Genomic DNA, 16,708 nt, shown 5'->3' with positions numbered 1-16,708 from the left:
TTTCCCCTGGCTCTCCTCATTCCCACTCATCTCATTTCCTCTCCTCTTATGTCATCACCTCTCACATCCTCTCCTCGTTCCCTCTCTTCTTCCTCTTGATTATTTAACACAATATGTTTTTATTTTCATTCAACATCGTAGAAAGACATCTACAGGAAAGTCGTGCTTCTGTTTGATTGTCATGTGTGGTACTTTACATGCAAGTGAATCTGAGCTAAGAGGGTAGATGAAGGCAGAGGAAGCAACTAATTTGTGTGTGCGTGCATGTGTATGTGTGTGTGTGTGTGTGTGCACGCAGTAGCTCTACAGTGCTTTAGAGAAATAAACCTGAACCAGAGAGTCAATGTATGTGCATTTGAATGTTCCTTTTGACGTGAAGCAGCTGTGTGCAAATGTGTGTGCGCACATGCAGAAGGTGATCATGAGGTTGATTTCTGGTTCTACATGCATGCGTGGGTGCGTGGGTGCGTGTCTGTGTGTGTGTGTGTGTGTGTGTGTGTGTGTGTGGGAGTGTGGGAGTGTGTGTGGGAGCGGCAGGGTGAGTGTGTTAAATTGTTCTGTGTTGTGGAGATAACACCGGATCCCTATCAGCTGCATCAGGGGGCTTAAGACCCCGATGGGCGTGAGGGGAGAATGAATTTTCCTCACTACTCTGCATATTACAGGATTACACTGCACCTTTAGATATGCTTGGGCTGAGCCTATCTCTGCCTTATGGCTATACGCATGTAGATTATTGAAATAGACTGTCACACAGTGAATGAATTGAAGCAACACCACAGGGACTGCACCGGCTCCTGAAATGAAATACGCTGAAGTGAGATAACCGTGATAGGATTTTGGTTTTTGACATTGTTCGGACAGAATAGTTCCTTATAATCCCGGCGTGCAGCCACAAATATGTGTCTGTGTGCTGCTTTTCTTTATTTCTGAGAAGAAAAAGAAACATTTCTCCTATAAATGTTCATGTGAATATTAATCTGAACTGCAGCCAGTGCAGCTGCAAAGACTCAGGGGCTCTTCGTTTCCTGGGCCCCCTCAGTCACACAGTCCCCTGCATTGAGCTCACGCAAGGTGCAACAGAGTCTTTCATCCATTACAAACTCGCCCACCGGTGCCACATGCAGAGGATGTGTAGGTAGAGGATGTGTAGGTAGAACAGACTGGCCTCTGGGCTTGATGGCGGACAAGAGGGGGAACACAGAGAGCAAGGAGGGGCCATCTTCTTCTTCTCTTTTCCCTTCAACGCCTCCTTCGCTCAAGCCCCCCTCTCCCCACCCTCCTCGCAGCCTCTGGCTAATTACTCCTTTTTTCAAATGCAAAGCAGCGGCAGAAAGTGAGATGATTTCTCGGCGGCCGCTTTAGGGAAGAAGCGAGGAGAGAGGAGAGAAAGAAAGCCACGGCGAGAAAAGAGGAGCGAGAAGAGACGAGAGAGGCTGAATGGAAGAAAGAGGTGACTTTCTTTCCTCGGCTGGCAGGGACCTTTGAAGTTGGGCAAGATGGAGAGGGGAGGGGGTCTTTCTGTGAGGGGACGGACATAAGAAAAAAGCGAGGGAAGATCGTGTTAACGAGATGGCCTCTAAAGACGAATTAAATGGTGGGAGAAAAGAAACACGATCAGGCCTGGCCCTACTTATAGACTCCTCACAGACTCACTCTTTTCAGCGCCGCAGAGGTGTTTCCAAAGCCTGAATTCCATAGCTCAGCTCTTTAAAAGGCTTGGAGTGTGGGGTGTGTGAGTGAGGGGCTGCGTTCGGGGGCAATAGGGTGTGTGTTTGAGTGCAAATGTGTGTGCGGGAGGGTCACCCGTCCTTTAGTCACACATCCCAGCCCCTCAATGAGGAGGTCAGGGACTTACACACCGATGGAGGGTCAGAAGTGGCAGGGATTACACGTCTGCTCTAAGCCCCCTAGATCCTAGTGTTTTCACTCCCTCTCGCTGTTTGTTGTTTTGTGGCGGAGCAGACGAAGGAAAGAAAAGGAGACGGTCGGGGGAATTAGTGTAAAGCTCGGGAGATGAATGGGCATCTTATTCGCACCTCTTGTTGGCTGTTTTTCAGAGCCCCGAAAACAGCCCTCCCATTCCTTGTCGCAGTGAAAGCACGTTAGGGTTGCCTTTGTGCAGACAAAAGGAGACTCCCCTCCTGGCTTTCATGCTCCTGCTGGAGCAACAAGAGGATTTGGCCCGCCGTGCAGCGCCCAGAGCTGCTCCAGCTTTGATTGGACATCGGCAGGAGAGAGCTCTGCCTCTCTTTCTTGATTAATCAAGTGATTCCAGTGCTCTCAATAACACCTTTTTACACACACTCTTTCTGTGTCTCAATAATCCTATCCTCACCACCCCCCAAAACACCAAACCACCAAACCATGACAACCCACGTCTGGCCTTCCCCCCCCCCCCCCCCGACTTTTTCCATCTGATTTTTTCATGTGAATCTGCTCATCTGATGTGTGGGTGGTTTTATTTATCTATGCTTATCACTACTGACACATGAAAACATTAGCGGGACTAATTTGGATGATTTTTTTTTTTTACAAGAGTTGACCAGGAGTTGACCCGATGTGTCATTCAAAATACAAGTGCTTTCAACTGCCTGATTTGAGATGACGGTATAAATAGACCCGTGTTTCTCCGTACACAGAGATCCAGATTATCATTCGAGTGTTTCAAAACACAAATCTCTTCAGCTCGTGCATTATTTTGCTCTTGTATACGATTCTCACGCATTGAAATGTCGTCACACGCCAGCGATTATTCTTTTATTATTTTTGGATGCTGCATCAGACTATCGAGCACATTGAGTTCAATTAATTAAATTAAAAAAAATGTGTTCAGTTCAATCCAATTTGAAGGCTAACACGCACCGTCAGCTATCGTCTGCTGGTGGTAATAGTGTAAAGAATAAAACTGAGGGGGCTGAGCACTTGAAGTAGCAAATGATTTTTTATCATTATTAAGTGGGTGAGTGGTCATTGAGCTTGATCCGCTTGAGTGACAGCTCTGGCAGCGCAGATAATGCATATGGATGTATATAAAGAATAGGTTTAATATGTTCTGCTTAACGTCGTGAGATTCTTTTCACGTTTCTGACACAGAGGATGAACTGATACAATATAGAAGGTTAAATGCTGTTAACTACACGTCCATGTTTATCTCCTGTTGCTAATATCAACAAATGACAGAAATGGATCAAAGCTGTTTCCTAGCAACACAACTGACAACTGACACTGCACAACTCTCGAGCTGCTGCAGGTTGAGTGCCTTGCTTAAGGGAAATTAATTAGTTTTTAAAAAAGGATCTATTTAACCAACTTTAAACTACTTTTATCGCCATTAAACACTGCGATGTGCTAGCCGCCACGAGCCGACGCTCAGGTGAGGTTTTATATGTGCGGGGTTAGCGTGTACATGTATGTATACATACGTCAGGAAAAATATTCTAATATTTTACAGGATGGAGGGAAAGAAAAATAACCTCGGAAATGATTGACATATATTATTTGAGACGGAACAAGAAGTCACTGAACATTGACAAAGCGTCGTTTTTTATTTCACTGTCTTTTTACAGCATTTGCACCCAAATAATATTCCAGTCCGGTCTGCGAGGCGTGACTACAGAGTGTGCAAAGACGGCAAATGTTCCGGAAGAAATATGTCCATATAGGACGATTCCACACCTCATGACACGCGCCATTTCCAATACCAACGCAGGAGGTGGTGTGCCCTTCATGTAGCGACGCGGAAACTAAATATGTGGAGGTCTAGCGTGACTTTTTATGAAGCGTTTTATTAACCACAATCTTTCCTTAATGTAACCAAGGTTAACTAATCTATGCATATACAAGTTAAGCTGAATAGGAAAAGGTGCTGTAGTGCAGAAACCTGTTCAATCATAAGAGGATGCACAGAAAGTAACCAGTCAGTACTAAAAAAAAGAAGAAGAGACAAAGATAAGATTAACTTTATAAAAAGGGCTGAACTCCAACAGTTTGAAACATTTGACAGACTAACTGAGCCATTTAATCAGATGTCAGTTCCCGTCTGGGGAGTTGAGGAAACCTGCGCACAAAAAAGGTTTTCACTTCCTTTTCGAGCCACAGCCAGGGAGAGAGTAGCCCCCCCCCCCCCCCCCCCTGTGACCAGCGACAACCATTAAACTTAAGTTAAGCGAAAGCAACTCCGATAGCTTCTTAAACATAACCGTGTTAAATAAACTACCCGCATTGATGAGGTTCCAGGGATTTACCTGGATACTGTCGGATGTTTGGTGGCGAGGTACAACCCAGCGGAGAGGGACTTCAGATTCAATCGTATGCAGCAGATTGAAACCGTGGATTTCAAGGACTTTGTTGTTGCACACACAACAACAGACGGACACTACAGTGCGGCAGGACGAACGACTGCTGCTCCGAGTAAAGTGGATCCTGAATCTAGACACCTAACGGTAAATTAGGATTTGGTTTGTTTTAGTTTGTCCATTTACCCAGGTAATAATTGTGGTTTATATCATTTGTTTCTACTTCCCTCCACAACTTTTCATAAAAAGTAGGAGTAGTTGAGATGCACAACTAATGCACAGATTTATGACCTGATCTTCTAGAAGACCGTTCCTGCGTCAAACCTTCATTATATCAGTTTTGTGCTATGCAGAGATGTATTTCTAAATCAATGTGTGGCCCGGTAGCATTGGAACATAGGAAAGCTGTGCACAATGCACAGAAAGTGGGAGGAACGAGGTGGGGGGGCTAATAGGGGCAAAGCAGCTCATATTTGCCCTGGGGCCCTGTTGCATGTTAATCCGGCCCTGACAATTAGTCTCAAACGAGCTCCCTGCGCTGAGTTAAAGAAATAAAACGTGTACATACATCTATGAAGGGACGAACCTGCCGGGGAGACAAAGCAGATCAGAGCGGTGTAGAAGTCAATAACACACGTCGTTCCTTCCATTTGGAAAACAAATACTTACGATAGCGATCTGCAAATTCAACAAAAATGTAACCGTCCTTCAAGCACAGTTACTCAGCCGCCGTGTTAACACACACACACACACACACACACACACACACACACACACACACACACACACACACACACACACACACACACACACACACACACACACACACACACACACACACACACACACACACACACACACACACACACACACACACACCAGTTTCTCCATCTTCCCTTGGCTCCTCGTAGTGTATAAACTGAACACCTGTTTTGTTTTTGTTAAACTGTTCTGCTACATATCACCTTCTTCTCAACTCAACATCTACATTTATTTGCCTTATCAGCTCAGCAGCTTGTATGTAGTGTGTGTGTGTGTGTGTGGGGGTGTGTGTGTGTGTGTGTGGGGGGGGGGGTTCAGTGAGTAGATGGGTGGCTGTTATAGATGCTAAGACAAGAGAAAAACAGAGCGGGAGAGAAAAGGGGGGGTGAGAGGTGGTGATAAACAGAGTTGGGTGGGGGGGTGCCTTGCAACGATAAATCAAGTTCCAGACTAATCTATTTAGCATGCTCTCACCATTATCCTGTCAGTGAAACAGCTAATTAATTAACTGATTCCACAATGAAGAGGTTTTGAATGAGCCCATTTAGATAATTACTACAAGGAGCCGATCGGGCCAGTCGTTTACAACTGTCACACCGGTTCCAGCATTGGCAGCTGCCCCTCACTCTGGCCCCGGCCTTCACCGTCACAAATACACCCCCCCTCCCCCGGCGTACGTAACGGCACGACGACACCGTGCACGAGGTTTGCAGGTTACATCCAAATGACTGGATGTAAATGAAATCGTGTTATTCTCCCGTTCAGGACGAGGATCAGCGGAGTTCTGTTCCATCAGAGAGCGTGTCTTTAACACGTACATGTTTGGGTTTTATTCAAACGTTACTACATACCTCGTGGTATCTTACACACTTCAGTCTGCAACTTCTCACAGACTGACACCTACTAAACGAGTCTCTAATTTGTTGCTCAGCTGAAGCCTGTTATGCCTGGTTCCCATTGTCAGCCCGTAACATATCCAGTATCCAGATTGGTTTTTAGAAAGTCTGGACAGTAAAACAAAATTGCATTCAAACCACATTTGGGGGTTAGTCTCAGTCCCGACGCGCCGGCCCCTCAAACCAGATTTCAAAGTGTCTTTTGCAACGTGACGGAAGTGTGACAGAATCCATGCTGCTGCGAGCAGAGCACTATGGAGGACAACATGCGTCCTTACCACAGGCAGCACAGGCAGAGAGGCCGCTGATGTCCGGACGGCAGGATGTGGGAAGTTCTGGCTTCCCAAGCTGGAAACCTGGCCAGGTGGACCAGGTGGAGGTCAAGGCAGTGGAGGAGACTTCATGAGGTTCCCTCATCAGTCCTAACTTCTCTGATACTTGACCGACGTCCCATTCAGAGCTCCTGTCGCCTGAGCTAGCCTTGTCATGCTCATGCTCCAATATTGAAATGATTTGATTCAACATTTTTTATGCTGTCATCAAAGGAATCAAAGGAACTGCTGCTCTGCAATTAACCCGGCACTCAGGTGCAACACCATCACGGCACTGTGACAGTAAGCTGATATAAATCAACTTTTTCATCATTGACTGTATTCGTAGTGGGAAAACACAACATTAACTGCTGTGTAACACTCAGACATACTTCAGGTCTCTACAACCCTGTGAGAGTTGAGTGCTGAATTCAAGGAGATGAATGAATGACACGGGGTGCAATATAGTCGCTCAATACCTGAGGTGTGCGTTTGAGTTAAAGGAGGCAGGAAAGATGAGCGAGGAGATGATATACAGCATAAGTCCAGTCTCGTCTTTAGGGGACATTATATTAGTATAAAAACTAAAATTGAGATAAATTATTCTTGCATTTATTTTTGCCAGAAATGTTGCAGTTTAATAAATTAACAATGGGACATTGTGTGTGCAGATAACAGGGGAATGCACTGTGCACACAACAACACGTTTGAGATTAGCGATGAGCAAAGATAATGAGCAAAAAAACACAAAAGACGCATAATGGCATGCTTCTACAAACGATGGCTGTGGTAATTATCGGCATCATTGGCTGCAAAGTTAATAAAAAGCCGTTTAAATCTTGTTTTAGGTTAATTTCATCTTGGAACGTACTAGTGGCTGGAACCTCATGTGGATTGCCTGATTTGAAAATGGAATAAATAGAAATAATTCCTCGTTCAACGTTAGTGACGCTGATAATATCTTGATTGCCATTTTCAAAATAAAAGCTGATGCTAGACACTGGGGTGTGCAAAGGAAGTGAAAAACTCTGCAACTTGTCCTGTACTGAAGATTTTTAGCCAGTTTGAGTGATACATCCATGAGCTTCAAGGCTTATCCGACACCAAAACACTGCACGGTGGTTGATTATAACGTGAGGAAGGCTTTCACAACGCTAGAACGTTAACATGATGATGACGTTGCATTTTGTGACGCAAAAGTTGTCCCAGGTTCAACTTTTTCCACCGTTTCTTCAGGCAGGTTTTCTATGAAATGAATCAGGACGCTGCAATTTTACATGCCGTGTTAATATCTGATTGAAAATGGCCGAAACTCTTAAATATTGATGCCGCTCAGAAGGTTTTGAAGTCTGGACAGAGACCGGGCGACACCATGAAACCTCACATTTCTGCAGGTAAACTTATGCAACTTATACATTTGCAAGTGAAATGTTCCATGCACTTGCACCTCAGTGTCACATAGAAGAAGTGTAACATTGACCAAAGATTTTCCACATGCTGACATCCTGCCCAGGTACACACCTTTCTAGAGTAAAAAAAGAAAAGAAGTGTAAGAGAAGAGTACTTGACTCCGTGCTAAAAAGGAACGCCATGACTCTTCTTATCCAAGAGGGTCGAATCTGAAGTATGACAATAAACTGCTGTAATAGGAGGAGGTTAATAAGCTTTGCAAGAAAGAATACCAATATTTAAAAGAGAGCTACTATCTTTCCATACAAACAACAACTTGATCAATTCTATTTGATTAAAGGAACATGATGTTCATGGTTCTGAGTACACAAAAGCTCATACTACTCATGAAGGACGTGTCAGTCTTTCATTAAGACACGTAAACACTGAAGCGTTAAGAATTACTTTTCATACTGAAAACAAGGAGAATTAAACATTTTAAAACACATTTAACTTAACAGCTCTTTAAATGATCAAATGAAGAATTAAAAGTTGAATTTCTGTCATTCGTTTCACTACAATGTTGCATTACTGTGTGTGTGTGTGTTATGAATCCTCACGCATTCTAATATTTAAATGAATTATCAGACTATATGTCAGCTGTAATTGCTTCATTGACCCTGCTGCGTGTGACTGAATGAACCATCAGCCTGCTGGGATCATGTGAGCTGATGAGGGGCACCACTACATCCACGGGTCAATGTGGTCTCATCACCCCTTCACACACACACACACACACACACACACACACACACTGTCCGGTCCTGTTCATAGTGTGGGAAAGCCCATGTTAAATCTAGACCACCACTCGGAGCACAATGCCCCCAAAAGGTGGTTATCTAATTGCCTGAGTCACTGATCAGGGTTTTGTCTTGTCACCTTTTTCTTTTTCTTTTTTTTACCCGAACAGCAGCAGACAACTCAATCCACTCCATCAGATCAGAGCTCTTCTCTCCACATCTCCCCTTTTCTTTTGCTTTCTCTCAATAAAGGTCAATCCCACATCAATACGCAAGGCTCCTTTCACCGTGTCTATTCCCAGAGGTGGCCTCATTACCCCGGGGTGTTTTGTTTGTTTGTTCCTTGGTTAAAGAAGCTGAATTGAGCAGCCGGGAGGGGTGGACTGCAGGGAGAGGATAGGGAGGGGGGGGTGAAGACGTGGTTTTAGAGGGGGACGTGGAGCAGAGGACACAGGGGGTCCCTGCGGCTCTGAAGGGGACAGATCCTCGATCACAGGGTGGGAGGTCGGCGGTGACGACTGTATCAGACATGATGGTAACTGCAATGATTTGAACGATGGCGGCGATGATGATGATGATGATGATAATGATGATGATGATGATGATGATGATTTATGCTGTGTGCTACGACATGTTATGGCAACAGAGTTATTCATTAACAATCCCCATTTTGACACAAATGACTCAGCCGAGAAGGTTTATCGGTGCGTCAAATCAAGCGCTCCCTTTTCCGCAGGTAAACTGTCCGACCAATTGCAGGTGTTCGCTTTAATCATGCCTTGATTATCCCTCTCTGCATGTGAGCACACTTTCTCTCCACAGGCGACCTGCAAATATAATGTAACAGCGTGTCCTGCGCAGCGATACGCACGCTGGGATAATATTACTATAATTATTGTGCATTCGGTTTTAACATTTGGGAAACAAAATACGCTTGTTTTCTTGCAAAGAGATGAGAAGTCTGATACCACTCTCATGTTCGTTTGTCATACATGAAACTTAAAATCAGGAGACTGTTAGCTTAGCTTAGCATAAAGAATGGAATCAGTGGGAAACAGCTAGCATGGCTCTGTCGTAAATATAACACCAGCTGACTTCCAGCCGCACAAAAGCTCCCTGATGAACATGTTATCGCTTTTTAACTTTGTACAAAGACAGACAAGCTAACCGCCTGCTGGACGTAGCTTCATATCTATTGGATACATGAGTGTTTTTGATCTTATCTACGTCTAAGTTAATGTGTAATAAAGCTGCTTGCTTCCTAAAGACAGATGAATAATCATGATCTTAACCATAATCGATATTAACGAATGAAATCCACATATGCTAATGACAGTGTGCCACTGCAACCAGTTCCTTCACCTCCTTCCTTGCACAGCGCACAGCGAGCTCTGCACTACACACCTGCCCAGTTTACATCATGGAGAGCATCCAAGGCTTCGCTCTCATTTTGAGCCGTGGCAGCACATTTCATTCTGCAGGTTTCAACCTGCCAGGGGCGACGGGCTTCCAAAAGATGAGTTTAAAATCTCTGGCTTTGATGCAGAAACGGTGGCGTAGAAGAGGGAGCGAGACGAGGAGGAGAGTTAAAGCGAACTTAATGAAATCATAGAAATTGCGATGTAGTTATAAACCGAAAACAACAGCCAACAGACTTCAAGATTGAGAAATCTTGAAACTAAGCTTTTGAGATGCAACGATTAATCGATGTTGCAGATTAACTTCATCCACCACTGGGGGAAATAATGTTCACTTTTACATTGTGAAATGTTTTAAAACTCTGCATCATGTGGAGAATTCTCTCCGTCTTGTATATTTATGGGGCCGATTTCTTCATATTTTTGTGATTCTGAATAAAATCCCAACACACACACACACACACACACACACACACACACACTTTGCACCTTGTGAAGGACACGCAGGCCGATTAATTACTAGGAGCACGTCGTTTTAAATCTGGTGGAAGGACAGCCTGTTGTTCCTGCAGAATGGGTTGTAATTAAAGGAAGCTGAGCTGCAGCGATGGAAAAGGCCACACATCAGCCCCGCGTGGGCCTGGACGCCACTGATGGGAATTTATGGTCCCCCCTCGCAAGCGTACGTGCTCGCTGTGCAGCTTCGAGGCCAGACATGTTAACTTTAATGCCATCAGCAGCTCGCACCACGGAGTCAACTGTTAACTGTATAGATGCAAAGAAATTCAAGGGTTCATGAGCAATCGTGATGAAATGGTTTTGTGTGTAGAAAAGCATGTCCTGCTAATATTATATGTATTCATTAAGGTAAGAGAGGTAAAGTCAATGGGATGTAGTCGACGGAGAATAGAAAGGAACAAATCAAAAGCTCACATACAACAAGAAGTACAATTTAGCATTGACCGATTCGAGCATGCTCTCTTCCCAAACAAAAAGTGAATTGATTTTATATGACTCCTCTTCAGCAGAGGGATTTATTTGAACAAGCCAAAAGTGTCTACTTCAATAGGCAATGAAAATTGGATACCCCCTACCCATATTAAACTCCAGGTCTCCCTTTCCCTCTCTATCCATATTTCCATTTCATCTCGATGTCCTTTTTTTTCCCCTCAATTTCCACTTTTCTTTCATGTTCTTCGTCATCGCGTTCCGTCTCAAACACGCATCCTCTCTTTTCATTCCCCTCCTCCCGTCCCTCCCATATCTCATGGCCTGTGTATGCGTCTGCCTGTTTTTACCTCTCTGTGCATTTTTACACCTCTATTCCTCTCTTTTGCCTTTCGGTTCTTTCCCCAATCGCTCCATAAAACACTCCTTCTACCCGCTGCTTTCTGACGTCTCTCCTTCCACCTCCTCCTCACTCTCTCCCTCCCTTTCCCTCTCAATCCCCTCCCGACAGTCCCCCCCACCCCCATAACCACCACCACCACCACCACCACCACCACCTCACTCGCTCTCACAGCCGTTCACTCCATTTTTCTGCACATGAGATTTGCCTAACAATAAGTGGCTCTGCCCAAGGTCAGATAAGAGAAGCACAGCCCAGGAAGCCACAGCCACTGTTTCTTTCATCCCTTTTTTTCTCCTCTCTCTCCTCACAGCTTTCGAATTATCTCTGCAGCACATAATAATAATTACTGAGGACGGCAACATAGAGATAAGAATGCAGGAGCTGAAATGGCGAGAGGGAGAGAAAGAGAGAGAGTGAGGGGGAGAGAGAGTGAGAGAGAGAGAGAGAGAGAGAGACAGGTTAGAAAAACTATAGAAGCAAGAAGGAGCATAGTAAAAGGTATATTAGAGAGAAACTGTGAGGCAAAAGAGAATAAGGATGGAAGGGAGAATGGTTCAGTGTAGAGAGGAAGAAAGAGAAGAAATAAAAAGGAGAAAACAAGGAAAGAGCAGCGGAGAAAATGGAAATAATTAAAAGGATGATGCTGGTGTTATTCTATGTTTTTCTTATCGTCAACAAATTCCATGAAAAGTCCAAAACCAACAATGTGTCAGTCCGTCTCTCAATACAGTCTGACTTCCCTGCGGCACCACAAACACAAGGTTTCCACTGAAGACGTGCATTTATTCAAAAATAATAAATAAATACACGTTCTTTTAAAAAGCCTCAGTCATTTCCTAAAACAACGGGTCAATGTAGATTACAGCAGGATCACTAAGCATCCGGTGCTCTAGTGACAATTATATTGCATTCATTCTGCACACATGGTTTATGTGGGCGTGCAGCCAGTTCAACGTCCATCTTTTTTTTTTTTTATTAACCCTAATGTTCTAAGTGTTTACCAGGATGCACAGGTATTGTAGAAGGAGAGAATTAAAAAAGAAAACGTTAACATTGGCAGTTAAAAATATTGTATTGTATTATATTGTGTGTGTGTGTGTGTGTGTGTGTGTGTGTGTGTGTGTGTGTGTGTGTGTGTGTGTGTGTGTGTGTGTGTGTGTGTGTGTGTGGTAATAAAAAGGAAAATGACACCCAGTGCAACATTGTGTTTTTAATAGTTATTGGTTAACAATGTATCTTTATGGCGCAGAGGAAGAAGATACATCAGACTTTGATACACACACAATACTTGTTGATACATTCAGTGCTGCTTTTTTGTCTTTTCAAACGATTTGTAGACAATAGCAACAATATATAAAACAAAACTGTCCTATATATCCCTATTTTAACCCAAACTATAACGAAGCCTTAAACACAGCGGTTACATTTCTGCCACTGGGATTTGCAATTGATTTGGGAAGCTCTGAGAAATGATGTGTGCCTCCAACGATTACGTCATGTTGTTACAAAATGTGTTTTGTCGTTTCATTTTTTTGGTCTAAAAGTGAAACAGCTGAAGTTATGACAACAAAATCAGGCATTAGGAAGTCATCTCCGTCTTAAAACCTCTTAGACCCAGAAGAAGAATCACGAGACAACATTTCATTCATTTTTGCCAAACTTCAGCCCGGTGTCATCAAACCCCAGCGAGAGGAAGAAGCGAGTGGACGGCACACAAAGGAAATTGCTTTCTTTCTTTTTAATGCTGGCATGTGGTTCAGAAGCATTACTGCACCTGTGACAATACACCACTCACTGTCACATCAGACTTGCTCTCTGCAGGGGTCAAATTGCCATTTTGCTACAAAATGAAGTGTCCTCTGAATTGATTATACTTCCACAATTACACCGGGGAAAAAGAAGAAGAAGAAGAAAAGCGGACAATTTCTCCTCACTGAGTTGTTACACCTGCGCGCACGCTCGTCTGCTGAGCTAAAGCGGTGACCACGTACGGCCTGCGGAGCGTCAATCAGAACGTACAGATGAAGAAGTTATGATTATCTTAGCATACAGGACACATTTTAAACAAAGAGTCGGACGGACAGAAATACACACCGACACAGACACACTGACACACCGGTCGTGTTTCTCTGCAGCACACTGGCCGTCCTGCCCCGCCTAACCCCTGACCTCCATATCTGAGGGAGCAGGGTAAGCCTCGTAGTCCCTGAGCTGCCGCTCCCCAACACACACACACACACACACACACACACACACACACACACACACACACACACACACACCGCCACCTCCCACCCACCCACCCATGTCTCACCCCTCAGCACTCCACCCCCAACCCCCAGAGGACCCACTATCAGCTGGGCTGAGCCCTTCTGCACCAGCCTGATATCCACACTGGATTGGAGGGAGGGGCAGCGGCTGGGTGGAAGTACAGAGAGCTGTGATTTACAGTGAGAGCGTAAGAATCAGGGTCTTTCTGCATTTCTGTTTGTTGTTCCCGTCTGTTTGTCTCCATCTTTGTGTGCAGCACCCATACGTGCACGTGTGTGTCCTTCTTCTCTCTCCGCATGTAGTGATGACTATCTAATGTATTCTTACTTCAAACGATGGCAGATTAGCCCCCACCTTCCCGTTCACCCCCCCCCCCCCTCTGTTTCATCCCATCTCTCCATCCAGCTGCCGCCCCGGCGTCACCCCTCAGAGTGTCGGGGTGTAGTAATGCCATTCTGGCCTCTTCTTATCTCCCGACTCAGGCCCTGTCACCCGGGTGACCCATGAACTAACCATCAAGAGGGGAAGAGGAGAAGGAGGAGGAGTTCAGGGTGGCTGAATGGGTGAGTGGAGAGAGGAAGAGGAAGGAGGGGACGTTAGAAAGCAGAGGAGGATAAGGGTTCGAAGAGTGAAAGGCAGAGTGGGTGGTTTGGAGGAAGGAGGGCGTCTCTGGGAAAGCTGTCTGGGATCAGCTAAATCCACCTGAATGTAGTTAATAGTTAACTATGTTGTATTGTCCTCACTTCTTGTGTGAGGAAATATAAACTATATTGCTATTATTGTGCATATTTCTCCTTTTTCTAAAAGATTTTTAAAAAAGATGTTAAGCTATGGAATAAAAATTCATAATACGAAGAGGAGAAATAATTTACCTTGTTTGCAGCTGGAGGAATCATGTCAACAGCTTTACAGACGTCTCTTCGACAATGATGGTCTGTGGGGAAAGCAGAGGAGTTTTCCACTGTAATACCACTGAGATATATTGAGTGGTGGCCCTAATAATAATAATAATAATAATAATAATAATAATAATAATAATAATAATAACAACAATAACAATAATAATAGTAATAGTAATAATAATAATAACAATAACAATAGTAATAATAATAATAATAATAATAATAACAATAGTAATAATAATAATAATAACAATAGTAATAATAATAATAATAATACTAGTAATAATAATAATAATAATAATAATAACAATAGTAATAATAACAATAGTAATCATAATAATAATAATAATAATAATAATAATACTAGTAATAATAATAATAATAATAATAATAATAATAATAATAATAATAATAATAAATCCATGGTCTTTTAGCCCACACACAATATTTGATATTTTATCAAATAAAAAGCAGAAGTGAAACCGAAACTTCTGGGTTTTGTTCCAGAAGTAAGAAAACCCCATCGCATCAACATTTTGAAGAGCAGAGGCTTGTCGTGTGGCTAAAAATAAATGTTTAACCTTGTTGAAATCACACATATTTCAATTTGGAGGCCGACTTGTCTTAGAATATACAAAAGTGGATAATATATTGGATAAAATAATTTTATTTAGACTTTAAATGTGTCTAATCTTTTCACGATTGTGTGATTATATCTGCATTTGATAAAGCATCTCTGGAGCTATGCATGATCCAGTCAAATATGGATTATTAAGATTCTTTAAAATGCCTGATTCTACCAAATTCCCATTAAAAGAAACAAACACACATTTTAAACATGTTTTTGAAGTAATGCACATATCTCTTGCAGTTTGAAAGATTTACTTGAAAGAAGGAGAATAATAAAGCTGTAGCTGAACAGATGTGCGGTTTTAATTTCGAATGGATATGTGGCATCAACAGAGCTTAAACAGAGAACACATTCAGATCTGCTCCTTCATGAGAGATTTAAGGCAAAGCAGCTAATAGAAAAAATGTCAGTGGAAATGTTTAGAAAATGCTGAGACAGAGACAATGCTCTAGTAAGAATTTCACAGCGACTGTACGTACATCCGATTTGCATATTTGTCTGCGAAATCCAACACTATCCCGTCTGATTCGGAGGCCGACCTTATCTCTGTGTTTTTAGCTCAAAAACCTGCCAATGACTGACTGTTAACCCTTCAGAAATTCATCATTTGGCCGCATTGATTAAAAGATGAGTGAACTTATTATGCATTAAAGCATCATGTCAAAGCCCTGGCACAGCGAGATAGCAGCCTTATCTCTCCTCTACCTGATAAGAGACAACATGGGAGAGAGACGGGGCAGCGGTGGCGGAGGGGGGGGGTGATGGAGAGGTAGAGGCAGAAGCAGAGCGGGAGGAGAGATACAAGACGGGAGGAAGGGGTGCAAAGGGTGGTGGGAGGTGGAGAGGTGGCGGCTGTGGAGTTGTAATAAGAAGGGAGGGAGAGGAGCGGGAGCATACAGTACATTGAGAGCAGAGGGGAGGGGAGGAAGAAATTGAGAGGGATGGCAGAAGAGATGGGAGACAGTTCTGGGGCATCTAATGTTCCCTCTGTCATGGCATCAGCCTCTCCATTCACTCCTCTTCCACATTGCCTTTTTTTTTTTGCCTCCATTTGCATTTTTCGTTATTTTCTTTCTCCATCATCCAATGGCCTGTCTCACTTTTTCCTTTTTTTTTTTTATTCTCTCTCTCCGTCGCTCTCTCTCTCGCTCCCTCTCTTCAGAAGGTCTTTGAAGGGAGGTCATGAGGGAGACAATGCAAACACAGGCCCTCTGAATAGAGAATGGGAAGAGGACAGCTGTTGGAGATGACAGCGATGGCTGTTAAAACGCAATCTGTCTCTCTTCCCACCGGCCTGTTGCAGAACACACACACACACACACACACACACACACGCACACACGCACACACGCACACAAACACAAACACACGTGCATATACACATACATTGCTGCTCACGTCTTTTCACAGAGGCCACAATGTCACGGCAACACTCCCAACTGTCAAACACGAGTGGGAGAGCACACACACTTACGGGCATGTGTCATCACACACACATATGTAAATGCTCACACTCTACTTAATGCGCAGTGGCTGGTACATGAACAATGAGGAAACATATCCAAGTGTGACACTTGTGTATAGAATAACTATACCCATGGAATAACATGTTATCAGTGAGTGCAAAGAGGAAACTCAGTGTGAAAATGTTAAGTAAAAGATTTCAAAGTAACATTGTA

The 16,708-nt window shown here is 43.5% G+C and overlaps 1 protein-coding gene across 3 annotated transcripts in view; it reads right to left on the bottom strand.

Annotated features, from left to right (window-relative positions):
- The window catches only part of lhx5 (LIM homeobox 5), a 53,342-nt gene that overhangs the window by 21,847 nt on the left and 14,787 nt on the right, over positions 1–16,708 (bottom strand). For all 3 annotated transcript variants that reach the window (XM_029445140.1, XM_029445141.1, XM_029445142.1), the window contains exon 3: positions 14,369–14,430. The gene's annotated coding sequence lies outside the window, so the exon portion shown is untranslated. The remainder of the gene's footprint in view (positions 1–14,368; positions 14,431–16,708) is intronic.

The sequence above is a fragment of the Cottoperca gobio genome, chromosome 12 (genome assembly GCF_900634415.1).
Source record: "Cottoperca gobio chromosome 12, fCotGob3.1, whole genome shotgun sequence".
NCBI classification, from domain to species: domain Eukaryota; kingdom Metazoa; phylum Chordata; class Actinopteri; order Perciformes; family Bovichtidae; genus Cottoperca; species Cottoperca gobio.
The sequence above is the reverse complement of the archived record's forward strand: the minus strand, read 5'-3'. Positions and strand labels throughout refer to the sequence as shown.